Here is a 14,545-nt window from a genome sequence, read left to right as displayed (position 1 = left end):
GACAAGGTAAATACAGTTAGTATAAATTACCCCAACATTTCAATTTATTCCTGTTAATTCACATTTAAAGTTTTCAACTTTGAATATTAGGAACACGCACAAAAATGATCAAAATTGCCAAAATTCCCAAGCTTAACTTCGCATGGAAAAGTTCCGGAAATTTTCCGCCCCATTGCAACCCTACTCACCCACCTAATCAAATTCTTGAGTCAGTAAAATATCTGGCACACTTGCTTTCTTCCCCTGGTCGATTTATTATACCTTTATCTTTAAATATCAAATCCTCATTAGTCATTACTCATGAGTCATTACTCCTGCTCCTGCAGTAATGTCTAGTTTACTTTGCCCTTTTTAACCTGTTATTCTTGTTTTTAGGCCATATGTTTTTACGTCCTTCTTCTCCTCCTCCTCCTCCTCCTCCTCCTCCTCCTCCTCCTCCTCCTCCTCCTCCTCCTCCTCCTCCTCCTCCTCCTCCTCATACCATTATCCTCTCCTAGAATATACATCTCTTCACTGTATCACTTAAGATCACTATTTTCCTGGAACACACAGTACCCCAAGTCAGTGGTTCTCAAATGGGGGCCCGGGGACCCCCAGGGCTCCGTGGCACTTTGCCAGGGGGTCCGCGAAAAGTTTTCAGGAAAATAAAAATAAAACCCTTGGGTTTTTTTTTGCAAAAGCTTCATAGAAGCAAGAATGAAAATATTGTATGCTTTAAATCTAAAATGGTTCATGGATTACATTCTAATCTAACAAACCTATCAATTTAAAAGTCAGCACGTTACCGTGGAAACAATTAAGCTTAGCCCAAAATCACAAATCAGAGTGAGGGGGTCCCCGGTATATTTTCTATCTTGTAAGGAGTCCTTGGCTGAAAAACATTTGAGAACATCTGGCCTAAGTAAGTGGTCAGTAGCAATTCACTTGAGAAACATTTCAAAACTTAATATTTCATGATTCTACAAAGCTTTCTTCTACCTACTGGTATTCATGTTCTTATCCCCTCCCCTCTACTGGGTGTTAATGTGGCAGAAGGTAATGGGAGTGGGGGGGGGGGGTGTGTGTGGATCAGGAGGAGAGGCAGGTTTGGTGCAGTAAAGTGGGGTTTATCTCCACAGCTTTGGGGAGTGAAGGCTTATTTGGGTCAGAGGGCTTTACGACAGAAGCAATTAGGGCTGCCCTCTCTTGTGTGGGCTAGCAGGAGGGCTGTGTGGGCTAGCAGGAGGGCGGCCTCCCTCATCATGTAGATTAGCCGCCCCGCTAAAGGCAACGAGAAGCTCCACGGCTTCTGGATGGTGGAGGGGACCAGCTGGAGGGAGAGATGAGGGGGTCCTTTGGGAGGAGAGGAAGGGGGCGAGGCCGACCAGACCAAGGGGTCAGCTTGTAGACAGATAGGGGCTTCTGCACGGGTCAACGCATGGGTGACAACTGAAGGAGTCAATGACCCACACTGATGACCCACACTGAGGACCCACACTGAGGACAGGCATTTGTGACATGAAACGTGGCTACAAATGAATGTTTGTCCCTTGTAGCATGTTGAACAGCCGTTTAAAAGGCCTGTGATGAATAGCACTATAGTGGGTGTTTGTTTGCACTACTCACTTCAACATCAGCAAGTGCTTAGTTTGACTGCAAGGATTTACAAGTGATTACAGCAAATGCTCTCAAAGGGGATATTAAATTGTCGTTTTTTTTTAACAAAAAATGGAATAGATACATTGATAACATTTTATATTTTACAAGATCATTTACCTTTAATTGGAACTGTGGTGGGGGGCTGTGTCCAATCAATTAATCGGATAGAGATGAAGCAGTTTGAAAACTGTTTAAAAAAAAGATGGTTGTCTGTCACTCGAAAGCAAAATTGTAATTGCACCTGGATCAACGAGTATTTGAGAAGACTTTTTGGGGTTTGCTTTAAGCGACGTACGTGCGTAATGCATAATGGGCTTTTACCACACAGGTAGGCTCACAGGTAACACATGACGTCCTGATGAAGTCAAACCCACTCATCCATGCAGGCTCAAACAAACGCTAAGAGGTTTTTATAGATGCTACTTGACTCAGGTTTGGTGTCAGAATGAGAAAACGTTCCAAGATAAGGGCTTCATCTCAACCTCTCCTCTCCTCATCCCTTCAGCATCACATGTTAACAGAAGGAGCGTTAGATGATGGGGTAACCTCGAGACAGTAGCCTACTGAAACTGTGTTTTAAATGACAGTTCATGTTATTACTACTATCTCTTTCTACACTTCTATCAGTTTAAACCCTGCTCATCTCTGCAATGATCACACCTTCAGCATCACATGTGCTGTATGTGAGCATGTGATACGTTTGTGAATGTGGAGTGCCAAGTAGTGTCTGCTTGTCTCTTTCTCTGGACGATCACAGCAAATTGTGACCTCACGCTGAGCATGTTCCTCCACTCAGAGATGAGACGTCCGTGAAGGCTTAGCTGCCATCAATGGCAGCTTTGGGAGAAGGTTACCTGTCTGCTTACGGGCAAAAAGCCTCTCAGGCAAAACGCACACATATCACTCTGCGTCTAAACCTGCTGTCACATATCACTCTGCGTCTAAACCTGCTGTCACATATCACTCTGCGTCTAAACCTGCTGTTCTTGAACGCCCGGGCTGCCTGCGTTTTAAATGGATCCCACACTAAAGCCGGACTATCCAGGCTGGAGTGCAGCAGTAACGAGACGTGACACTGGCCAGGAGGAACGAGAAGATCGAGGTAATCCCTCCTCAGCAAGCTAACGCTTCTTTAGCCTCCCGCCCCCGCGGGTCACATGATCCCAGCAGGAAGGAACAGACAGGGAGGAGTGTGGAGGCGGGCAACCCTGATACACACACACACACACACACACACACACACACACACACACACACACACACACGTTACGTAGGCGTGTACACACATGCATGTGTCGCATGCACGCACACGCGCACACACACACACACACACACACACACACACACACAAACAAGTGATATAAGTGCACTACTAAGATTATCAACAAACATACATCTAAACTCCCTCATGGCTTTCTGGAGACAAACCTGCACATATGTGCACACGCACCCACGCACCTACACACACACACACACACACACACACACACACACACACACACACACACACACACACACACACACACACACACACACACACACACACAACTGTAAGGGCTCCTGCCGTAGCCATGCAGGGTGAGTTAATTGTGCCTGGATCGATGCATACAAGGCTCATATCTGGCATCATTTAGTATCAGATGATGGAAGCTATGATACAAGAGCCACTGTTTGCACAACACACTGGGTGCTATCATCACAACAATGAAGGATTCTGAGAGATATTATCATGATTTACTGGAGGAACCATTCTGCTGCTATTACTGTACATTCAGGTGATAGATACTTACTTACTTACTTAATCCTCTTCGTGCTCGATAGCACATAAGGTCTTTACCAACGAACGCCAATGCTGCCTGTCTGCTGCCCAATGCTGCACTTGGCCCCAGGTCCATCCCAGTTGTTTCATTTCCTTTTCCACAGATCTTCTCCATGTCTCTTTGGGTCGGCCTCGTTTTCTTTTTCCAGGTGGTGTCCATCTCATGGCCACCCTTGGGATAGCACTTGGGTCCATTCTGCAAACATGTCCGATCCATATCCACCTTCTGTTTTTGATCACATTTGACAGTGGGGTCGTGCCCGTTCTCCTGTAAAGGTCTGCATTTGAGATTGTCCTAGGCCAAAATATCCTCAGTATCCTCCTAAGGCTTCTTGTCTGGAATACATCTAGCTTGTGACAGATGGTCTTTGTCACTTTCCATGATTCTGCACCATACAGGAGAACCCCAAGGACGTTGCTCTTAAATATCCTCAACTTTGTCTATCTCAGGTGATAGATAGGCCCTAGAAAACAAACAAGACAATAATGTACTTTCCTGTAAGGACCTGCGTGGAGAGCCACACATAGTGAAGATTCAACTTAATGGCATTTTGTAGAAGGAAGCAATTTTGTCGATATCAACAAACCGTTCGTCTCTACAATCTATTCAGACACCTATAGTGTGCCGTATATGTATTCTATATAAACCTATAGTGTGCCGTATATGTATTCTATATAAACCTATAGTGTGCCGTATATGTATTCTATATAAACCTATAGTGTGTAGTATATGTATTCTATATAAACCTATAGTGTGCTGTATATGTATTCTATATAAACCTATAGTGTGCCGTATATGTATTCTATATAAACCTATAGTGTGTAGTATATGTATTCTATATAAACCTATAGTGTGCTGTATATGTATTCTATATAAACCTATAGTGTGCCGTATATGTATTCTATATAAACCTATAGTGTGTAGTATATGTATTCTATATAAACCTATAGTGTGCCGTATATGTATTCTATATAAACCTATAGTGTGTAGTATATGTATTCTATATAAACCTATAGTGTGCCGTATATGTATTCTATATAAACCTATAGTGTGCTGTATATGTATTCTATATAAACCTATAGTGTGCCGTATATGTATTCTATATAAACCTATAGTGTGCCGTATATGTATTCTATATAAACCTATAGTGTGTAGTATATGTATTCTATATAAACCTATAGTGTGCTGTATATGTATTCTATATAAACCTATAGTGTGCCGTATATGTATTCTATATAAACCTATAGTGTGTAGTATATGTATTCTATATAAACCTATAGTGTGCTGTATATGTATTCTATATAAACCTATAGTGTGCCGTATATGTATTCTATATAAACCTATAGTGTGTAGTATATGTATTCTATATAAACCTATAGTGTGCCGTATATGTATTCTATATAAACCTATAGTGTGTAGTATATGTATTCTATATAAACCTATAGTGTGTAGTATATGTATTCTATATAAACCTATAGTGTGCCGTATATGTATTCTATATAAACCTATAGTGTGTAGTATATGTATTCTATATAAACCTATAGTGTGCTGTATATGTATTCTATATAAACCTATAGTGTGCCGTATATGTATTCTATATAAACCTATAGTGTGTAGTATATGTATTCTATATAAACCTATAGTGTGCTGTATATGTATTCTATATAAACCTATAGTGTGCCGTATATGTATTCTATATAAACCTATAGTGTGTAGTATATGTATTCTATATAAACCTATAGTGTGCCGTATATGTATTCTATATAAACCTATAGTGTGTAGTATATGTATTCTATATAAACCTATAGTGTGTAGTATATGTATTCTATATAAACCTATAGTGTGCTGTATATGTATTCTATATAAACCTATAGTGTGCCGTATATGTATTCTATATAAACCTATAGTGTGTAGTATATGTATTCTATATAAACCTATAGTGTGCTGTATATGTATTCTATATAAACCTATAGTGTGCCGTATATGTATTCTATATAAGCCTATAGTGTGTAGTATATGTATTCTATATAAACCTATAGTGTGCTGTATATGTATTCTATATAAACCTATAGTGTGTAGTATATGTATTCTATATAAACCTATAGTGTGTAGTATATTTATTCTATATAAACCTATAGTGTGCTGTATATGTATTCTATATAAACCTATAGTGTGCTGTATATGTATTCTATATAAACCTATAGTGTGTAGTATATGTATTCTATATAAACCTATAGTGTGTAGTATATGTATTCTATATAAACCTATAGTGTGCCGTATATGTATTCTATATAAACCTATAGTGTGCTGTATATGTATTCTATATAAACCTATAGTGTGCCGTATATGTATTCTATATAAACCTATAGTGTGCTGTATATGTATTCTATATAAACCTATAGTGTGCTGTATATGTATTCTATATAAACCTATAGTGTGCCGTATATGTATTCTATATAAACCTATAGTGTGCCGTATATGTATTCTATATAAACCTATAGTGTGTAGTATATGTATTCTATATAAACCTATAGTGTGCTGTATATGTATTCTATATAAACCTATAGTGTGCTGTATATGTATTCTATATAAACCTATAGTGTGCTGTATATGTATTCTATATAAACCTATAGTGTGCCGTATATGTATTCTATATAAACCTATAGTGTGCCGTATATGTATTCTATATAAACCTATAGTGTGCCGTATATGTATTCTATATAAACCTATAGTGTGCCGTATATGGGATTAAGTGGGCTTTATACCCAGGATGAGAAGCTAAATGTAGGCTACATGAAAGAGCAGAAGCATGAGAAAGCAGCATTAAGACAGTGTTGCACTCATGAATTCACTACTTTAAGGTTGAAACAGGCACAAAGCAGTGCAACTGCTCCCCGGAAATGATGGTGGTGTCCAGGAGGTTTCCAGAACCTTCCAGGACTTTACAACCTGCCCATGACCCATGACCTTCCCTGGATCCTAACCCTCCCCCCCCCCCCCCCCCCCCATCCTGACAGCAAGGTCACCAAGGACAGTCCCTGCTTTTATGTATAGGGGCCCATCTTTAATCCCTATGTCCATAAATCCCTTGGCGGGATGGACCATGCCGCCCCTCTCAATGTTCAAACAGGACAAATTATATCCAGAGCCCCCTGATAGCCCCTTCGGGGCACCACCGGTAGGGGCCCCCTTCCGGTGGTGCCCCAGTCCGGTGGTGCCCCAGTTTTCATAGATTATTTATCTACTTACAATAATCATGGAATTCTGGACAAAATCATATCTAACAATACAAAATATTTGGGATGGGGGTCGATGTCCGTAATGTATACTTTATTTTACGAGTGCTTGAAAAAGATTGATAATCACTGTTGTAGGGACCTACAGTTCTCCCACCCCCACTCTGCGCTGGTCAAGTCACAACAAATAGACCGTCGTGGTGGCACGCCTATGCAGATGCAGTTTATCCCTATCTTGCCATCCCTCGTTCCCACGTCCGTCCAGCCATCCATCCATCTGTCATCCATACGCTCCTAAACCTTCATACAAGACACATGATCCTGCGTGTGCTGGATCACGTCTGCAGACAGACACATGGTCCTGCGTGTGCTGGATCACGTCTGCAGACAGACACATGATCCTGCGTGTGCTGGATCACGTCTGCAGACAGACACATGGTCCTGCGTGTGCTGGATCACGTCTGCAGACAGACACATGGTCCTGCGTGTGCTGGATCACGTCTGCAGACAGACACATGATCCTGCGTGTGCTGGATCACGTCTGCAGACAGACACATGGTCCTGCGTGTGCTGGATCACGTCTGCAGACAGACACATGGTCCTGCGTGTGCTGGATCACGTCTGCAGACAGACACATGATCCTGCGTGTGCTGGAACACGTCTGCAGACAGACACATGATCCTGCGTGTGCTGGATCACGTCTGCAGACAGACACATGGTCCTGCGTGTGCTGGAACACGTCTGCAGACAGACACATGCTCCAGCGTCTGCTGGATCACGTCTGCAGACAGACACATGATCCTGCGTGTGCTGGATCACGTCTGCAGACAGACACATGATCCAGCGTCTGCTGGATCACGTCTGCAGACAGACACATGATCCTGCGTGTGCTGGAACACGTCTGCAGACAGACACATGCTCCTGCGTGTCCTGGAACACGTCTGCAGACAGACAGCGGGCATGATGACATGTCAGTGCCGGGCCGCCCAGAGAGGATCAACGGGAGGTAAGTCACTGAAGCAGGAATTAATGAGCATTATAGTATTAGGTGAGAATAAGTGCCACCTTAAATCCCTTTGGGATTCCTAAAAACACCTGTTACATAGCATGGAGGGAGAGGGAGGGGGGGGGGGTGTTACATAGCATGGAGGGAGAGGGGGGGCTAGAGGCTGTGTTGTAGTACCACCCCTGACCTGCTAGAGGCTGTATTGTAGTACCACCCCTGACCTGCTAGAGCAGGGATGTCAGAGATACGGCGGCCCGCGGGCAGGTTTCATCCGGCCCGCGAGATGTTTTGGAATATAAAAAAAAAAATAAAAAAAAAAAAAATATTATTATTAAATTCGCACCCCATTATCATGTGGCTAATAAGCAAGCTAAGAGTTCATTCATAAGTTAATTAACCTGCACTACAAGGAAGTATGTCAGTAGGTCATCAGGTGTAAACAAAGCCGCCATGATGCCACGCTGGAATTGAATCGCGCATTCGGCTAGTCAAAAAATAAAGGAAGCAACAAGATGCTGTCGAAAAAGAGAAAGGTTGACACGGAATGCAGGCAGTTTCAAGAGAAATGGAAAGAGCAGTATTTCTTTTGTGAAGTAAATGGGTAAATGAGTCGAATTGATTTTAGTTTAAAAAAAAATCCGGTCCCCATGAGGTCTCAGTTGAACAAATCCGGCCCTCTACCTAATATGAGTCTGACACCCCTGTGCTAGAGGCTGTGTTGTAGTACCACCCCTGACCTGTAGAGGCTGTGTTGTTTACTTGAGAGTCCTGGACTCATTTTCTGGACTCTTGACTCGACTTCGACTTGGGCACTGATGACTCGGACTTGGACTCGAGCATTCATGCATTTGAACTCAGAAGTTGGAGACGAGGACTCGGACTTGTTAATTGATAAAGACTGTTTTTTTGTGGTAATAGGTCCTAATAATTTGGCATAAGATAATTGGTGCAATTTGGGGCAGGCACGTGTGTCCCAACCCACATGTGGATTCACGCTCATGTTCAGTAACTCTGGACCGGGACTCGGGTAATGGGGACTCACTCGACTCAGACTCTTCTTTGGTGACTCGGACTTGGAGGACTCGACAGCTGGGGGGCTCGAGACTCGACGCGGACACGAGATATAGTAACTCGACTACAACAGCTGCATCTGCAGCAGCAGGCACTCAAAACCATGGTTTGAAACATAATGACATTCGCCAGGAAAAAGGGTACGGCTTGTAAAGACCACAAAATGTCAAGTCACTTGGGCCAACACACAATTGGTCTGACTCTGCACATTTCTTTCATTTAGAAACCCTTTAAAAAAACGTTTCATGGCCTTTTGAGGGCAACGAACGCACCGAGTGCCACAACCACAATGAGCATGCGAGCAAACAAAGCAGTGATTGGCCGGGCTATTTTTTAAAAGGCTTAAATTAGAGTTTTCCAGCTAAACCGAGAGCTTGTGCTAAGCTGCTCGCTCACACAACAATGATGATAGTGTCTCGGGTGGTGGTTCACTATCTGAAGTGAGCAACAAGCCCGTCTGCGTTTTAATGCCTGGAAAGAACATCTCGATCTAATGACATGAATAATCTCCATCGAGCTTCTCAGACACCTGGAGGTGTAAGGAGCTTGTAACACTGTTCAGTCTCATTCATTCGTTCAAACGGAGGGGATTTCCCCTGGACATACTAGAATGTTAAGTAACCTGACCTGGTGACAGAGATGCATAGGTAAAGTGTATTCACGAAGGCTAGACGACACGGGCCGTCGGATCTCTTAGTCAAAACAAGTCACTGTCCAAATGTCCTTCTGCCTTCCAGGTAGCCTGGGTAAACCCATCCCCCACGTGACCTGCTCTCAGACCTGTTCTCAGTCGCTAGTGACTGGGAACTGAGAGAGCAGGTCACGTGGGGGCTGGGTTTACCTAGGCTACCTTCCAGGTACTTCACGAAAGCTTATGAGAAGATACATGATCTCTCAAATAACATGTGTCGTGACCTCATTATTGCTGGAGCTGGTTAAGATTGAGAAATCTTGAAAATCTTGCACTCGCTCGAGGCAAACCATGAGGGCAAAATATGACTTCAAATTGTCTTTTTACGTCCAGAAATTGACTGGAATATCCAGACTTTGCTTTGTGGATATGGAATTGGCACAACATACAGTGTCTGTGAAGAAATATTCCCTGCAATACTTATTAGTCAATTGCAGACAGCAATCTAGCAGGTTCTAAAGTGATAATGAACTCAGCCAACAGAAATGTGTTTCATTGACTCTGTATCACCTGTGTCTATTGATTCAAGAGATCTTCCTCCTCTCACCCCACAGCCAGGGATGGGGAAGTAAATGATCTTGTTTGTTTGGTGAAGGCTCCATGGAGGGAGATGTTGGGGATGAGGATGGGCCAACAAGGAGGGCTGGGTGGAAGGAGGGGGGGGGGGGGGGTGCAGGGGGACGGACCTGTCTGAGAGGATACTGCTATTGAGTTGCAAACGAGCTTGTAATTAGCCTGTACACATTTGCCTGGAGGGAATTAGTGTGTGTGTGTGTGTCTATGCTAAGTGTGAGTGAGTGAGTGTGTGTGTGTGTGTGTGTGTGTGTGTGTGTGTGTGTGTGTGTGTGTGTGTGTGTTTTAACCCATTTTCCTTACAATTGGAGTTGACGGTGATAAGCAGATAATACTAATTACTTCTCCTCCCAATTGCTTGTTAATTGTGCTTGGTGTGGATTTATACAGTGTGGTAATACCCCTCCCCTCACACACACACACACACACACACACACACACACACACACACACACACGCGCACACACACACACACACACACACACACACACACACACACACTTGCTCCCTGATTTGCCTGTTGGCAAAATCAACAGGTCATTTTTTAAGCAGGGAGCTTCTGTTTAAGCCACTAATTAATTATGCCAAATGGGGTTCCACCATAATGGTCCAGTCTAATTATGTGTGTGTGTGTGTGTGTGTGTGTGTGTGTGTGTGTGTGTGTGTGTGTGTGTGTGTGTGCGTGCGTGCGTGCGTGCGTGCATGCATGCATGCGTGCTTACTGTACATGTATGTAGACAGTACATGTATTATAACATACTCTCCACTAGTGCGTTCCTGAATCAAATGATAAAGCATACGATTATAGTAATCAAATACAATCCATGGAACTTCTTGCACAAACTATATGTAATTGAATGAAAGGCTTGAGAAACATACTTTCTCTCTACATAAATGATACTGTTGGTTTTGTTGAAGCAGCCATTGTCGCCACAGAGGCCTGCAGAAAAACAGACGTTTTCCAGACATGAAAAGAAAAATCCAGCAGTAACACTTCAATGCAATCATGACAGCTGAATAAACGTTCATAACAAATATGAAACATTCATTGATACTAATCCTGCTACGTACACACGAATGCTACGTGCACACGGACGGATACTAATGCTACGTGCACATGGACGGATACTAATGCTACGTGCACATGGACGGATACTAATGCTACGTGCACATGGACGGATACTAATGCTACGTGCACATGGACGGATACTAATGCTACGTGCACATGGACGGATACTAATGCTACGTGCACATGGACGGATACTAATGCTACATGCACACGGACGGATACTAATGCTACGTGCACACGGACGGATACTAATGCTACATGCACATGGACGGATACTAATGCTACATGCACACGGACGGATACTAATGCTACGTGCACACGGACGGATACTAATGCTACATGCACACGGACGGATACTAATGCTACGTGCACACGGACGGATACTAATGCTACATGCACATGGACGGATACTAATGCTACGTGCACACGGACGGATACTAATGCTACATGCACATGGACGGATACTAATGCTACGTGCACACGGACGGATACTAATGCTACGTGCACACGGACGGATACTAATGCTACATGCACATGGACGGATACTAATGCTACATGCACACGGACGGATATTTCTCAAAACACATTTTCCCCCTTCCTCTGTTAAAAAAAACACCTGTCCACACCAACGTATTTTTAGAACATCTCTGTCCACACGAGAATGCAACAACCCTTCAAACACCATTATTTCCTATGGCAGGTAATAGCCAGAAACCTGCAATAGCCAATGAGAGCGAGGTTAGTAATAGCCAGAAACCTGCAATAGCCAATGAGAGCGAGGTTAGTAATAGCCAGAAACCTGCAATAGCCAATGAGAGCGAGGTTAGTAATAGCCAGAAACCTGCAATAGCCAATGAGAGCGAGGTTACTGCGAAGCATCAGAAATCAGAGCCACGCAGCTGTCATTCTGCATAATAAAGACATATGTAAATATGTGGACATGTGTGTTTGTGTTTGGACTGTGGAAAACAACATGAGTGGACAGTAAAGCCCACAGACAGTAGCCTATCTACAGCAGTGAGCTGACAACGTGTTGAATCTGTCTGCACCAGCGAGGGGAGGGGAGACACCTGCATGACACACATGCCCTTATATGGACATCAATCCGCACTAGCAGGGGTGTTTCCCCAGACAGTCTATGCTGGGCATCAGTGAATGAATGGAGGAAAGGTGCAGTAGAAGGATGGCTGATTTCAAGTAGAATACGAGAAATACAGCAAGTATTTAACGTATTTCCTAACAGACACATCAAGTAGGAACATTAGGCTCATAGGTTCCTGTCACATGCTCATTATAATTTAAATAAAACAGCATTGTTGAGGTTATGATGTCAGATGTTGTTCAAAAATCTCCGTTTCACCTGTCCACAGCAATACAGGAAAACGGAGATCTCAAAAATCTCCATCTTGGTCGGAGATTTGCAAAACGGTCAGTTTTCAGTGACTGTTTGCAGCGTTTGGGAGGCCAAAACACATAGAAAAAGCTATGTTTTCAAAAATACCCATGGGACAAGCCAAGTGCTTATATAATGAATGTAATTGATAGAGGTGGAACAGTGTGTCAATTTGTGGGGAATAATTTCAAAATAAGACTCTGCTCACTCAATCATCATCTTCTGATTCAGCCTGGTCCAACGGCTTGGGAGTGCTTAAGCAGATCAGTCTGCTCTCAAAGTGTTAAACAGATTGGAGTTTGGGGTCTTTTGAGCAGGGGGGGGGATTCCTTGTAATGATGGTGTGTGTGTATGTGCGTGTGTGTGTGTGTGTGTGTGTGTGTGTGTGTGTGTGTGTGTGTGTGTGCACGCATCAGTGTGGTCGGTGCCGCAGTGTCTGAATCTTGGAAGGCTTAGATTAGCCGTGAGCATGATCTTCACTGAGCTCATTTCTCTCCTTCTGTGCCAAAGTGTGTGGGACACACACACACACACACACACACACACACACACACACGTGTCCTCTTTCCATTAGCCCAATCCCACCTAGTATTTTAATCTCGATTTAGGATCTAACGCGTATCAAACGCTTTGTCCCACTGTTCATAAATTAATTCGACACCCTAATCACTGCCTACACCTTAAACATGAACAGCGTCTCAGCAACTGATTAAAAAAGCTTGAGCCCAGCTGACAATGAAAGTGTTTTGTATAACAGACACCACTATAACATCTTTATGTTTGGACAACTGCTATAGGATCAAAAGAGATTTGTGCAAAAAAACAAAAAAAAACAATGATAAAATGTCACCACATGTGTATAAATTACAGATTAGGCAAGAGGTATCTTTGAAATGTTCAAAAAGTTTCTAATTTTATCTAAATTATTTTTAAGTATAAAACTGACCTATTGAATCAGCTATTAAAAATGGGGTTAGTGACACAAACAAATGTACAGTTCAACAGTAAACACGTAAACAACTAACAAGTTAATTCTGTTCAGATTGACAGGGTTTCTGTTATTGTTGTATATGTCACCTATATGTGCGTAATGTATGTATGCAATATGTAATTATTCAATTACGCAATTAATTGCACTAATGGAAAATTTAAATCCCACTACTGAAAAGGTGTATTAATTATGATGATGAAAAACATGTTTGCTAGACTCAACTTAAGTTTATTTTAGATATATATAAAGCTCCACAACACAGGGATGTGAAAGGAAAACTGACAACCTGCTAACAACTTAATTGTTGCATAGGACCCCTACCTCAGTCTACTCATCAAGTCCAATCAAATATTCAAATTATTTGCAACGACACAAGCTGGGACTTCATATGTTCATATATAGCTAATCCCACAGTGTCTGGCAGGGTCATATTTGTGTTCTGCAGCCAGACAGAACCAGAACTAAAGCCCCTTCAGCTAATATGTAACCACATGACCTCTCACCTCCCTGCAACCTTATTATACCCATATTCACTCCAGCTAATCTGTCTGTCTGCTGGAGGTCAACTGTATTAGACTAATTGAAATTATGGATTCAATCTATGTTATTACTTTCTTTATTCAGGCTCTAAATTTGATGCTGGCCACAAAAGTGCTATGCAATAATGTTCCCCCTGCATTGTAGTCTGTGCAAATTAAGTGTGACATGTTTGCACTATAGTAGACAGATGCTTAAACCTGATTCATAAGAAAATGATCCTGAGTAATTAATTTGCTGAGATCAGGGGCATTGAACCGGGCAGCAGATCATAATTCCGCCGTGGCCTGGAGTTGCTCTGCCGCGCCGTCAATGTCTAGAGAGACATTCTCCAATATGTGTTGCGGCTGCCCTGGGGAGAGGTCATGGAGGATAGCCTATAAGGTCCAGCCATGTCTGTTTTAATTAGAAGGGCATTAGTCCGATCGCTGTGGATTCTTAGCCGTGTTGTGTCTTAAAGTGTCCAATCAGTCAGATGGAGAGGCGTATGGCGCATTAGGGGCTACATCACAGAATCAAA

This window comes from Poromitra crassiceps, assembly GCF_964638095.1.
Source record: "Poromitra crassiceps genome assembly, chromosome: 7".
NCBI classification, from domain to species: Eukaryota; Metazoa; Chordata; class Actinopteri; order Beryciformes; family Melamphaidae; genus Poromitra; species Poromitra crassiceps.
The sequence above is the reverse complement of the archived record's forward strand: the minus strand, read 5'-3'. Positions refer to the sequence as shown.